This window comes from Vipera ursinii (assembly GCF_947247035.1).
Source record: "Vipera ursinii genome assembly, chromosome: 4".
Lineage (NCBI taxonomy): Eukaryota > Metazoa > Chordata > Lepidosauria > Squamata > Viperidae > Vipera > Vipera ursinii.
In genome coordinates this window covers 114767314-114782454 of record NC_139514.1, presented here as the reverse complement: position 1 = coordinate 114782454, position 15141 = coordinate 114767314, and the positions used below count along the sequence as shown (strand labels likewise).

General features: G+C 41.0%; 2 long non-coding RNA genes across 2 annotated transcripts in view; both read left to right on the top strand.

Annotated features, from left to right (window-relative positions):
• The window catches only part of LOC310640201, a 147018-nt gene extending 133952 nt beyond the window's left edge, over positions 1-13066 (top strand). The window contains exon 2 of the long non-coding RNA XR_014492496.1: positions 12865-13066. This is a non-coding gene — a long non-coding RNA (uncharacterized lncRNA). The remainder of the gene's footprint in view (positions 1-12864) is intronic.
• LOC310640192 overlaps positions 1-15141 on the top strand; it is a 659926-nt gene that overhangs the window by 336732 nt on the left and 308053 nt on the right. The gene's annotated exons all lie outside the window — the stretch shown is intronic.

The window sequence follows — 15141 nt, the reverse complement described above, 5'->3', positions numbered from 1 at the left end:
AAGAAAAGGTGAAGTTATGAATTTCTTCTACAATACTACCCCTCTCGGGAAAAAAATCCTATAGCTTGTCAACCTGTAATACTTTTTTTTTTTTACCCATCTCACCTCCCTCCTGTTCTTCGAAGCAGAGGGATTGAATTTTTTCAGCAGCACCCTCTTTCGCAAGAAGAGGGCTATTTAGCTGAGCTGAAACTCAAGTTAAAGTATAACCTTTGGTAATCTGATGGATAAACTTCACACAAAGTATAACGAAGGGCAGACTGGGAAACTGAGAAAGGACGGATTTCTTCTCGACTTTGTTCCTGACTTGGTAAGGATTGTGAGAGTTTTATAAGGCGAAGATGAAGAGGCAAAACTCACTGCACCTTAGATTGTGGGTGGCTTGTAAAGCCTGCCTCGAGTCAACCTCCAGCAGTTTTCGTAGGAACGGTCTCCTTCAAAAGAATGCTGGGATGCTGGATGCATACTAATACTTTATTACATCACCCTCAAAGCTGACACCATCAGAACGCAGAACCGCTCAAAGAAGCAGTGCAGGATTGGAAGAAGTGAAGGGACCTTGCCAAGAATCGGACACAAATGAATGAATCTGAATCTGAATAGAACTGGAAGGGACCTTGGAGGTCTTCTAGTCCAGCCCCCTGCTCAAGCAGGAGATCTTATACAATTTCAGACAAGTGTCTGCCCAGTCTCATCTTAAAAACCTCCACTGATGAAGCACCCACAACCTCTGGTGGCAAACTGTTCCACTGGTTAATTGTCCTCACCCTTAGGAGGTTTCTCCTTGATTTCAGGTTGCTTCTCTCCTTGATTAGTTTCCAAGCATGGTTTCTTCTCCAGACTTCAGGTGCTTTGGAAAATAAATTGATCCCCTCCTCTTTGTGGAGGAATACTACTGGAATACTGCTATCATGTCCCACTTTAGTCCTTCTTTTCTGTAGACTGGCCAAACCCATATCCTGTAGCCATTCTTCATATGTTTTAGTTTCCTGGTCTTTAATCATCTTAATTGCTCTTCTTTGCACTTTTTCCAAAGTCTCAGGATCTTTTTTGTAATGGATATCGTCATCATCATCATTAATATCATCATCATCATCATCATCATCATCATCATGATATAGGTTCTCCTGCTGAACAGGGAGCTGGACTAGAAGACCTCCAAGGTCCCTTCCAGCAATATTCCATTCCATTCCATTCCATTCCATTCCATTCCATTCCATTCCATTCCATTCCATTCCATTCCTATTCCTATTCCCATTCCCATTCCATTCCATTCCATTCCATTCCATTCCATTCCATTCCATTCCATTCCATTCCATTCCATTCTATTCTATTCTATTCTATTCTATTCTATTCTATTCTATTCTATTCTATTCTATTCTATTCTATTCTATTCTATTCCATTCTATTCTATTCCTCATGTTACATGGAAGAACAGGGTGCAAGCGTAAAAAAGTTATCATCATAGCCTATCTTGTTCTACTCCTGAAGCTGCAGAAAAAGTATACCACATCTCCCAATGAACTCGATGTGAACTTTGTTGTCATAATGCCTGATTTCCTTCATGTTTCCCAGTTGACATTCCAATGATAACACAGAGTTGCATAAGCTGAAAGGACAGCATTGTTGCTACAGACAGTGCATTAAATATTAAGAGCAGTGTGTTGAAAGACAAATCTGACAAGCAATTCAAAACATAAATTCAATTTTCTATCGGTCTATAGTTTATTTTCTGAGGTTGGAATAAAAGTGATGCTCTTTTTTTTACCTCTTAGTGATTATAAGATTCATACTTTCACACACCTTGGACAAATCTTCTTTCTAGAGCCTCAACATCTTATTTTACATCGTGGCGACCAAAACTGGGTCCAGTATTCCAAGTGTGGCCTTACCAAAGCATTATAAAATGGTATTAACACTTCACGTTATCTTGATTTTATCTCTCTCTTAATGCAGCCTAGCACTGTATTGGCTTTTTTGGCAGCTGCAGCACACGGCTGGCTCATATTTAAGTGACTGTCCACTAGGACTCCGAGATCCCTCTCACAGTTGTGTCTAGTGCTTGCTGCAACTGCCTTATTCAGCCTTCCAGTAGATATCCTGAATATCACTTTGTGAATTAGCTGTTGAAATGGCATTGAACACAGCAGTTACCTATTATGACTCTTGTTCTACAGACTTTGGCAGATGGGATGCTGGTAGACAGATGCACCATTAATTCTGAAACTGATTTTGTTTGTAGTTCTCATGAAATCTTGCAGGTATCTATCTAGCATGTGCTCTACTAGCTTAAAGACCTTTGAAGGAGGGGGAAAGGATATATTAAGATGTATCTATGGTGCATTTTTTTTATTATTATTTTTTTTCAACGTTTGGGACAAGCTAAAATGTTTTCCCCCCCCTCTCTCTCAAACTGTGCTGAAAGCAGGCTCCAGTTTCCAGTAAATTATTCATTTAAAATATTTTTATGCTGCCTTTCCGGAATTATCAAGATCGACTTCATGTAATAACTATTAAAACAAGATAAGATCATATAAAACAGCAGCGGTCAAAAGCTTTAGAAAACAACGCAGTAGATATACTCGCATTTGAACGGCTAAATGGGAAAGACCACTCTCAGGCCTTTTCTGGAAACAGAAGAAAAAGGGATAGTCACAATGTTTGAGGCTGGTGCAGAAAACTCTTTGCTAAATATCAAATAATGGACCTCTGTGCATGGGGATTTTTTCAAAGTGCCTCCCCTGCACATCTTGTGAAACCTTGTAGGAAACTGCTGTAAGTGGCTTCTCATATACTGGATCCCGTGCTATTCAGAACTATAAATTCAACTCCTGGAAATGAGCCTGAAAGACAGTTGACAACTAAGATGTAGAAGTAACAACAACAACAACAACAATAATAGTAATAGTAATAATAATAATAATAATAATAATAATAATAATAATAATAATAATAATAATAATAGTAATAATAATAATAATAATAATAATAATAATAATAATAATAATAATAATAATAATAATAATAATAATAATAGAGTTGGAAGGGACCTTTGAAGTCGTCTAGTCCAGCCCCCTGCTCAGGCTGGAAACCCTATACCATTTCATACAAATGGTTGTCCGGTTTATTCTTAAAAACGTCTAGTGTTGGAGCATTCACAACTTCTGGAGGCAAGCATTCCACTGATTAATTGTTCTAACTGTCAGGATGTTTCTCCTTAGTTCTGGGTTGCTTCTTTCCTTGATTAGTTTCCATCCGTTGCTTCTTGTCCTGCCTTCAGATGCTTTGGAGAATAGCTTGACTCCCTCTTCTTTGGGGGCAACCCCTGAGATATTAGAACAGTGCTGTCATGTCACCCCTCGTCCTTCTCTTCATTGGACTAGACATACCCAATTCCAGCAACCGTTCTTTACAATATATGTTTTATCCTTCAGTCCCCTAATCATCTTTGTTGCTCTTCTCTGCACTCTTTCTAGAGTCTCCACATCTGACCAAAACTGGATGCAGCATTTCAAGTGTGGCTTTACCAAGGCATTGTAAAGTGGTATTAACATTTCATGTGATCTTGATTCTATCCCTCTGTTAATGCAGCCTAGCACTGTGTTGGCTTTTTTGGCAGCTGCAGCACATGGCTGGTTCCTATTTAAGTGATGAGTGATATAGCCAGGACACTACATCACGCCATTCTGAAGTCCAGATGACCTTTGGCAGAATAATAAATAATATAAAGGATGACAGATGTAGCTAATATAGCATTAGACATTGGTTCCGCAGCACCATATTCAAGTTGAGATCAAGTTGAGAGCCTTGGTGGAGCAGTGGGCTAATGCCTTCTTAAGTAACACCAGCTGCCTGCAATTAGTGCAGGTTCGAGTCCCACCAGGCTCAAGGTTGACTCAGCCTTCCATCCTTCCGAGGTAGGTAAAATGAGGACCCAGATTGTTGGGGGCAATTAAGCTGACTTTGTAATAATGCCGCTTGGGGGTGTGTGTGAAAGCCCTAATAAGCAGGCATATACATAGAATGAAGGCTACTGCTAAGCTTGTAAGCCGCCCTGAGTCTTCGGAGAAGGGCGGGATATAAATGGGATTAAAATAAAATAATAAATAAATAAATAAAAATATCAGAAAGCCACACAGGCCACCTAAGGTCAATCTGGGTCAAGTAGAAGAAGACCATGAATGATGATAATAAATGGCACTGGTGGAACCTGGAGAAATTCCAGGGACAAATCTTCCCCCTGTAAGGTTCTAAAATATCCATTAAAGAGATAAAAGTATTCTCAATCTCAAATCCAAGTAAAAAAATAGATTGAAACAGAGGCAGATAATTAGTCCCATCCAAATGCATCTAGAGCAGGGCTTTTACAACCAGTGGTACGGGTACCACCTGTGGTACATTGGCACCTGGCAGGTGATATGCGACCATCCTAGAAAAGTGGTAGCAAGGGTGGGGAATGAGCTGAACCGGTGGCAGCACTGCACAAGCCTGAGCGAGAGACGGCTGGAGCTGCAGGGCTGTCAGGACTCAGCGGAAGTGCCAGGATCAGTGCCAGGCTCCAGATGAAGCTCGGTGCTGATCCTGGCGCTTCTGCTGAGCCTAGTAGAAGCGCAGATCAGCTGGAATGTTGCAGCATCCCCAGGGTCTTGTGATTTACATTCAGATGCTTCGCAACTGATTCATACAGTATTTATGATGGTCACAGTGTCCCAGGGTCATGTGAAGTGACCAAAGCCTGCTGCAAATACCCAGCAGATGGGGGGGAGAATAAAGACCAAACACCCCCCCACCCCACCCCCACTGCCAATCCTCAACAGAAATGCTCACAACAATGAAAACTTCGAACAGGAGGAAGAGTACCGCCGGGCGGGCAGGCAGGTGTCTTGTTCGGCTGTGGCTTGGGGAGCACTTTTTTTTAGTGCCATTGTAATTTCGAACAGTCACTAAGCGAACTGTTGTAAGTTGAGGACTACCTGTACTTCACTTTTTTTCCTCTTTTTGGGGGGGGTCATCAGGTTTTTGACACCTTGCTAGGCAACTGGTGGTCCTTGGATGTTGCCATATCCTAAAAGTGGTACAAGGGGTGAAAAGGTTGAAAAGCCCTGATCTAGAGTGCTGACGGTGCCATCTTCTTTTTTTTATTTTTTATTTTTTATTACATTTATATCCCGCCCTTCTCCGAAGACTCAGGGCGGCTTACAAGCTTAGCAGTAGCCTTCATTCTATGTATATGCCTGCTTATTAGGGCTTTCACACACACCCCAAGTGGCATTATTACAAAGTCAGCTTAATTGCCCCCAACAATCTGGGTCCTCATTTTACCTACCTCGGAAGGATGGAAGGCTGAGTCAACCTTGAGCCTGGTGGGACTCGAACCTGCACTAATTGCAGGCAGCTGGTGTTACTTAAGGAAGCATTAGCCCACTGCTCCACCAAGGCTCTTACGTTTGGAGGCATCTGTGTCTTGTATAAGACTCAGAACATTTTCTTTGGACACTTTTTTTAGTCTGCCTATATTCTATATGGGTCTCCTGGTTTTTATTTTTATTTTTATTTTAATTCCATTTATATCCCACCCTTCTCCGAAGACTCAGGGCGGCTTACAAGCTTAGCAGTAGCCTTCATTCTATGTATATGCCTGCTTGTTAGGGCTTTCGCCCCCCCCAAGCGACATTATTACAAAGTCAGCTTAATTGCCCCCAACAATCTGGGTCCTCATTTTACCTACCTGGGAAGGATGGAAGGCTGAGTCAACCTTGAGCCTGGTGGGACTCGAACCTGCACTAATTGCAGGCAGCTGGTGTTACTTAAGGAGACATTCTTATTTACAAATGGTAGATTTGAAATGGTGTTTTGGTTCATTTGGGTTAAGAAAAGTTTTCTTTGCAGAAAGATCTACCAGGGTCAGCTTGAATCATGTCCTTCCAACAAAGAAGTGTTAATCCTTTTCTTTCACTTATAGGTCCAGCTCTATCTATTCTACATTGTCAACATCTGCAAGGCGAAAGCAATAATTGTTTATTTGAAAGACTAATGTGGCCATCTATTTTAAGAAACTCTGAGGGGCTCACAAGAACAATAAAACCACTAAACAAAACATGTAAAAACAGTAAAGTGATAAAATAAAACCCCCACCCAGGATATAGCTAGGCAAACGGTTATTTTAAGGTTAGAACTTCCTGGCTTGTCTAACACTGGGGTCCAAATTCAGGGGACTTTATCTATAAAAGAGGAATCTTTGAATCCTAGTGGACAACCACTTAAATATGAGCCAGCAGTGCGCAGCAGCAGCAGCCAAAAAAGCTAGCACAGTTCTAGGCTTCATTAACAGAAGGATATAATCAATTTTGGACACCATATCACAAAAAAGATGTTGAGAGTTTGGAAAAAAATCCGAGAAGAGCAACTAAGATGATCAAAGTTCCTGAGATTAAAGCATACAAAGAACGGCTATGGGACTTGGGTTTGGCTAGTCTAAAAAAAAGAAGAAATAGGGGAGACATGATAGCAGTATTCCAGTATCTGAAGGTCTGCCAAAAGGCAGAGGGGGCCAGGTTTTTCACCAGAGCATCAGAGGGGAGGACGAGAAACAATGGTTCGAAAGTGACTAAAGAGAGAAACAACCGGGTATTAAGGAGAAACTTCCTGACAGTGAGGACAATCAACCAGTGGAACAGCTTTGCCTTCAGAAATCATGGGAGCTCCATCACTGGAGATTTTTAAGAAGAGACTAGACATTCACCTGTCAGAGATGGTATAAGTTCTCCTGCTTGATCAGGGGGCTGGACTAGAAGTCCTCCAAGGTCCCTTCCAGCTCTGCTCTATCCTATCCTATCCTATCCTATCCTATCCTATCCTATCCTATCCTATCCTATCCTATCCTATCCTATCCTATCCTATCCTATTGTATCCTATTCTATTCTATTCTATTCTATTCTATTCTATTCTATTCTATTCTATTCTATTCTATTCTATTCTATTCTATTCTATTCTATTCTATTCTATTCTATTCTATTCTGTTCTGTTCTAGTATTGGTACCGCTTTATAAAGCCTTAGTAAGATCACACACAGAATAATGCATCCAATTTTGGTCACTATATTATAAACAAGATGTTGGGACTCTGGAAAGAGTGCCGAAAACAGCAGCAAAGATGATTAGGGGGCTGGGGGCTAAAACATAGGAAGAACAGTTGCAGGAATTGGGTATGTCTAATTTAATGACTGAGCCTTGGTGGAGCAGTGGGCTAATAATGCCTCCTTAAGTAACACCAGCTGCCTGCAATTAGTGCAGGTTCGAGTCCCAGGCTCAAGGTTGACTCAGCCTTCCATCCTTCCAAGGTAGGTAAAATGAGGACCCAGATTGTTGGGGGCAATAAGCTGACTTTGTAATAATGCCGCTTGGGGGGGGGCGAAAGCCCTAATAAGCAGGCATATACATAGAATGAAGGCTATTGCTAAGCACATTGGTTTGTGCTTAAATTGTAAGTCTTCGGAGAAGGGCGGGATATAAATGGGATTAAAATAAATAAAATAAATAATTTATTTATTTTATTTAATCCCATTTATATCCCGCCCTTCTCCGAAGACTCAGGGCGGCTTACAATTTAAGCACAAACCAATGTGCTTAGCAATAGCCTTCATTCTATGTATATGCCTGCTTATTAGGGCTTATTAGCCCCCCCCCCCAAGTGGCATTATTACAAAGTCAGCTTAACTGCCCCCAACAATCTGGGTCCTCATTTTACCTACCTCGGAAGGATGGAAGGCTGAGTCAACCTTGAGCCTGGTGGGACGCGAACCTGCACTAATTGCAGGCAGCTGGTGTTACTTAAGGAGGCATTAGCCCACTGCTCCACCAAGGCTCCTTATAATGAAACTAGAGATACCCAATTCTAGGACTAGGGGTGAAAATGGTAGCAGTGTTCTAATATCTAAAGGAGTGCCACCAAGAACAGCAAGTCACTTTATTCTCCAAAGCACACCAGAAAGCAAGACAAGAAACAACGGATGGAAACTAATCAAGGAGAGCAACAACCTAGAACTAAGTAGAAATTTCCTGACAGTTAGAGCAATTAACCCGTGGAACTGCTTGCCTTCAGCAGTCGTGGGTGCTCCATCACTGGAGGCTTTTGAGAAGAGACTGGACAGCCATTTGTCTGGCATGGTATAAGGCTGGAGGTCCCCATCCTCCAGTCGGTGGAACATTACTGGGCCACAGCATTCCAGCAACCGGGCTGCAGAAACAAGCAAAGCCCCATCCGCGAGATGCAGGCAGCACACAAAACCACACACCTTTCCGGACCAGTGGAAAAACCTCTCTCCACGGAACCGGTCCCTGGTGCCCAAAAGGTTAGGGACCTCTGGTATAAAATCTCCTGCTTGAGCAGTGGGCTGGACTAGAAAACCTCCATGGTCCCTTCCAACTTCATTATTCTGTAACCTTCTGTAAAACTGACATGCTTGTTTGGCTTCTGTGCTCCAGCATCCGGATGGGAAAAAAATTGCCTTTTGCCTAGCAGTTCTTGTGTTCTTGTTTGCTCTTCTTCTCAGCTGCAAATATTTGCCCTGAGATATATTGTCGCATATATTCAAACAGAACGGGGTTCTGTTCTCCTGTTCGGCGCCGCTCTCCCCGATGAATCATTTATGTGGGCTAATCCTCGCAGAAGGGAAATAGAGAAACTAATAGCAGTAACCGGTTTTCAAAGGAAAAGGAAAAAAAAAATCTCCGCTTCCTGCCCCCAAGAGCTATATTGTATTTGACACAATTCTAATTATGTGTTTGACACAATTATATATTTGACACAATTATAATTATATATTGGACACAATTACAGTTATAATTATAATAAACTGCAGAAATACTCTTTGAGAAGCGATTTTGGGTTCATCAAATATTTTATTACAGGGCCAACCAAGAGAAAGTAGGAAGGTGCATTCCGGCTGTTTGCACAGCATGCTGGGATTTGCTGGTCCTAATCTTGTTTCCCTGCATTCAACAAAGCCAGCCAATGAGATTAGTTCAATGTACTGTATAAACCAGGGAACTGGCTGGCCTAGTAAATCAAGATTAATCTAAATTTAGCAAGTGGTACTAATGCCAAAGACTTCTATTCCCCGCATCTAAAATTTGCATGCTAATTAAATAGTAGGTCAGTTCTGAATCATTCTATAGACTTCCTATGTCTATAGAATTGGTTAATAACTGTATTCTTTGATAGGACTCTCTGGGACACATTGACCACAATACTGTACTGAAATCTCAAGTTCCTGAGCCCAGGAATTTTGGAGGGTATGGATTGAGTAAAGGTGATCAAATTTGAACTAACGGTACTACAGAATATCGTCTATGGTGTTGTTTGAAGCCAAGTTTAGAATTATTACTTCTTCTTTTCTTTTTCTTTTTTAGCCAACCTTTTCTCCATTAATTTATGTTCTCTTCAGAAACTCTAGCAAAGAAGATAAAAATCAAAGCACTCCTACACCATACACTCTTCCCAGATGTTCTAGACCAGGGGTCTTCAAACTTGGCCCCTTTATGACTTGTGGACTTCAACTCCCAGAATTCCTCAGCCAGCGTGCCTGGCTGAGGAATTCTGGGAGTTGAAGTCCACAAGTCATAAAGGGGCCAAGTTTGAAGACCCCTGGTCTAGACTCTGAACATTCACTGCAGTTCTTTGATGAGTTTACATATTTTAACATCAAACATGGATTGTACCTTGCCTTGAAAAGAATCACTCAGGTTTAAGCTGAGCAGCTTTTGACTTTTGCACTGTAGCTTGGCCAGTGAGACCAGGAATGGAGCAGGCATCAGTTCTAGAATTGTCAGTTCTGAAAAGCAAAACCTTTTTAAGGAATCTAGATTCAAAAATGCAAATGTTTTGGATTTGACTCATTCTTTACTGTAGTAGGGTTCTCTAATCTGAAATCCATCACAGAGATTGTTCTATCTATTATAATGGTGATTTCAGTGGCTTTCCTTAATGCTCAGATTATGATCTGTGTAGTGTGCAGTCACATGTCTCTGGGCTGAAGCAATGGGCCATCACAAATCTATTTGCAAGGCGTTCTCTATCAGAACACTCACTTGGTTTTTCGCAGTCTTGCCAAGTATTATCTAACAACTGAATGACATGGTCACATTGATGTTAATTATCCAAGCATGATCGCCTCCCGAATGGTCAATGGCTGAGACAGAATGCTATTCATATTAATAAATGCATGAGCAACTGGCACTTTTTTTGCTTTCCTTCTGGCCCTGTCGAGGCAACAAGAGATTTGTAATGGATATTTTTTGGAATCCCAAAGTCTGGTTTTAGTAGTGAAGTACACAATGACAATAAAGATATTCTATTCTATTCTATTCTGTTCTGTTCTGTTCTGTTCTGTTCTGTTCTGTTCTGTTCTGTTCTAGTCTAGTCTAGTCTAGCCTAGCCCAGCCCAGTCCAGTCCAGTCCAGTCCAGTCCAGTCCAGTCCATATTATGTATTCTATTCTATTCTATTCTATTCTGTTCTGTTCTGTTCTATTCTATTCTATTCTATTCTATTCTATTCTATTCTATTCTATTCTATTCTATTCTATTCTATTCTATTCTATTCTATTCTATTCTATTCCACTATTCATTGCATTAACTCCCAATTATAATCTTTAATTCTTGTCCTTTCTTTTTTTAAAAACAGAGACATAGCAGAACCACAAGTTATTTTACATGTGAATGTTTATCACTTACAAACCATCCTGATTTTTCCTAAGCCACAGCATTTTCACAATATCAGATGGCATGTCTAAAGAAAACACTCTCGGCAGAAGGTGTTTATTCATCCAGCTATGGGCTACTATTAATTGGCTTGTTGTTCCTGGGAGAATATTTCCAACAATTCCCATAGAATTTAAAGTGCATGAGTAAAGCATTCTTCATAGATTTGAAAATGTATCTATCACCTTCCTGCATATTCCATCTGAGGTTAAAACTTCCTACTTTCTAACTTCAGTCCTGTCAAAGGCAGGAGTTAATAAGCTAGCCTGCTGGAAGACTTGCTGGATGCTTACAGGTCTTTACTAAGGGCACAAATTGCTCTTCTCACAATAGACTTGATGTTTGAAGTTGCATGAACTGCACACAGTCGTTTTTCTACCAAATAAATATTCTTCATGGAGATTGTTCTGTTCTGATAAAAGCTGGCTATCCTGTCACAAAAGAAGGAAGGAAGGAAGGAAGGAAGGAAGGAAGGAAGGAAGGAAGGAAGGAAGGAAGGAAGGAAGGAGATATCTGCCTGATATAGCCAGGACACTTCCTGGAATGAATTGGGAACTGCTTGGAACACAGTCCTTTCAGCAGTTCCAAGAAGGCTCCACACACATTTGCACCACTCAGGTATCCCCAAGGACACAGATAAAACTCCAAGTGGCCTCAACGACTCTCTGAAAAAATGCAAATGACCAGCTGTCAGTAAGAAATATAAATCCTTCCATTCCCCATCCTCCAGTCAGACCTGAAGAAACTTCTTGGATGAGAAGTGAAAGATCTTGAAAGACAAACAAGGAAAGTCCAGTTGCCTCTTGAAAAAGCTTCTTTGGGACAACCATGGCCTGGATGACTGAGAATCTCCATAGACATATATCAAAGTAGCGTCCCCCAAGTTACTTCCTGCAGCCCCTATTCCTCTTATTTAGGAGACTGGAAGGTAGAGTGAGCCCTGCAGGGCATAAGGTTGGGGGAAAAAAACCTGCCCTCCAAGGAAAGGTATTTTCCATTTCAGTAAGTCTGAGAAGGGAGATGGGAGCAAGTTAGATTGCCAACTAATAGAGACCCCAATGGAGAGAAAAAGAAGATGCTGGCTTGTTTGTAGTTCAGACCAATGAAAGACCCTTGGCTTACTGCATTCACAGCAGGAAAGAGAATGATAGATCTTGACCAGGTAGACCAAAGTCTCCTTTGGGCTTAATTCAACATTAGCTGATTGATACAGATGTACAAGGCTTTGGCAACCCTTAAAATCTTTGCAGGCACAAAGGCCAACATCTCCCGGCTGACAAAAAGAGAAACATGTTTTTGCAACTTTGTAGGAGAGGCCAAGTTGTGGCTATATTCCTTGTCTTACAGAGATGCACAACCAGCAGTTAGGATCTAAACTTACTATTCTCCATTGCATTGCCTAATTGTGACTGACTAGGCAGCAGGTGGTCCGTCTAACAATGTGACCCAGAGACCCCTGCTAGAGAGCAAGGGAAATGAAATGTGATTTTATCATCCACTCCCTTCTATGTCTACAGTTTTCCCAGGACGTGTCTTGGAGGGGTGCCTGTCAGAGCGTGCACAGTCTTATTGGATGAGATAACCCAGGAGTAAACACAGTAAACTGTGGTCTATAGGAAATGGTGGTTTATTGTACACTATCTACAATATCATACACCAGGAACAATATATATGCATGAGCTAATATAGAAGGATCCAACAAGCCACAGTTATAGCATGAAAAAGAAGAAAAAGGAACACATAAGGAGAGTTTTCCCTTTATACAAAGGCTCTTAAAGAGACACAGAGAAGAGCAACAAAGATGATTGGGGGACTGGAGGCCAAAACATATAAGGAACGGTTGCTGGAATTGGATATGTCTAGTTTAATTATGAAAAGGATGAGGGGTGACATGAAAGCAGTGTTCCAATATCTCAGGGGCTGCCCCAAAGAAGAGGGAGTCAAGCTATTCTCCAAAGCACCTGAAAGCAGGACAAGAAGCAATGGATGGAAACTAGTCAAGGAGAGAAGCAACCTTGAACTAAGGAGAAACTTCCTGACAGTTAGAACAACTAACCAGTGGAACAACCTGCCTCTAGAAGTGGTTAATGCTCCAACACTGGAAGTTTTTAAGAAGAGACTGGCCAGCCACTTGTCTGAAATGGTATAGGGTTTCCTGCCTGAGCAGGGGGTTGGACTAGATGACCTCCAAGGGCCCTTCCAACTTCTTCTTCTTCTTCTTCTTCTTCTTCTTCTTCTTCTTCTTCTTCTTCTTCTTCTTCTTCTTCTTCTTCTTCTTCTTCTTCTTCTTCTTCTTATTATTATTATTATTATTATTATTATTATTATTATTATTATTATTATTATTATTATTATTATTATCCTTTCTTGCCAGTGACAAAGAGAATGGATTTGTAATAAAATAAATATTCCCTTATCTAATAATCATTTTAAAAAAGGACTTTGCCTTCTCTGAGAGAGCAGCAGGAGCAGCAATCCTTAAGTCTCCTTCAGGCAATAGGTGACAAAGGTCAGCTTGCTGGATGTGAGTAGGAAATAAATATAGCAATGGTTTAAGCCAGGCCCACTGGTTGAAGAATTCTGGGTAATGAAGTCCACAAGTCATAAAAGGGCCAATTTTGAAGACCCCTGTCTTAAATCTAACAAACAAAATGGAGGCTGGCTGAGGAATTCTGGGAGTTGAAGTCCACAAGTGATAAAAGGGCCAAGTTTGAAGACCCCTGATTTAAACCCTTCTAAAGCTCATTTACCATTTGCCTAGCATATGTCAGCGTAACACTGTGTCACCTTTGGGGGAGCATGAGTGTAGGTGTATACTGTATGTGTGTATGATATTGGCACCAAATCCTTGCTTCAGGCAAGCTCTCAGATCTGCCAGGGAGAGGACTGTGTGACAAAAAATGCTTCAAAATACTGGCAGGCAGCATGTTTGGGATGACACTTTCCAATGTTATGTTTACCTTGAGCTCTTCCACTACGAAGCTACAATAAAGATCCACACGATCAAGTTGTCAAATGTCACCTGACCTCATGTTGCAGAAAGTCTCAATTTGATATCCAGTTTGAAGCCCTTCTCCCTGCAAAGACAGCTTGCATTTTATTCCTTTGCCTGCTTGCAAGATTTAATTCTAGAGTTGCATACAATGGGATCAGATTCCAGATGCTATAATTTAAATTGCTTTCAACAACATTCTTGGATAAGTGGGTTATTTTAGTTTCGAAACACATCGCTCTTCATATTTTTCTACCTTTTCTTTTTTTTTTCTAGGCAGAAGAAATAATCATGTCACGAAATTTTCCACTCCATGGGAAAAAAAAATACTGTTTTTCCCCCTTTCCTGTCCTGTTTTATTTTCAAAACAAGACTATGAACTTGGTGAAGTGGAGATAATCGTTAACTTTTTGCTCGAGAAGAATGACAATCTTCTTCCCAGTAGAGTTTTTCACTTATTTTGTTTGTTTGTTTGTTTTTTTGTTTTTCTTGCACTTTGCTTCTTTTGTTCTTAATACTTTAGTTTTTCATACATTTCTGGAGACTTGTACTGTAATTTTGTCACAAAGAAACTTGTCTTCTAGTACCAGCCATTCTGAAATGGAAAAATTCCAAGATCTCAGGCTGACAACAGAATTGTTTTTGGAAGTTGGCCTCCCACTTGGATAAATAAATCATCTTCATTCAGGCAGATCAGGATTCAGATGCATATTAACATATTCAAAAAGATTAGATAGATAGATGATAGATAGATAGATAGATAGATAGATAGATAGATAGATAGATAGATAGATAGATAGATAGACAGACAGACAGACAGACAGACAGACAGACAGACAGACAGAAAGATAGACAGATAGACAGATAGATATAGATATAGATATAGATGATATAGATATACATATACATATATGGACATGGTGGCTCAGTGGGTTAGGACGCTGAGCTTGTCAATCAGAAGGTCAGCAGTTTGGCGGGTCGAATCCCGAGTGCCGCATAGCAGAGTGAGTGCCTGTTACTCGTCCCAGCTTCTGCCAACCTAGCAGTTCAAAAGCACGTAAAAATGCAAGTAGAAGAATAGGGGCCGCTACGGTGGGAAGGTAACAGCGTTCCGTGCGCCTTTGGCGTCTAGTCATGCCGGCCACATGACCACGGAGACGTCCTCGGACAAGCGCTGGCTCTTTGGCTTTGAAACGGAGATGAGCACCGGCCCCTAGAGTCGGAAACGAGTAGCACACATGTGCGGGGGAAACTTTACCTTATACATATACATATAGATATAGAGACAGAGACAGAGAAAGAGACAGACAGAGATGATGATGAAGAAAGACTGTTAGAGACTGTTAGAGAGTGAAAAAAACAGATTGAAGAGGAAAGAAGAAGGAGGAGG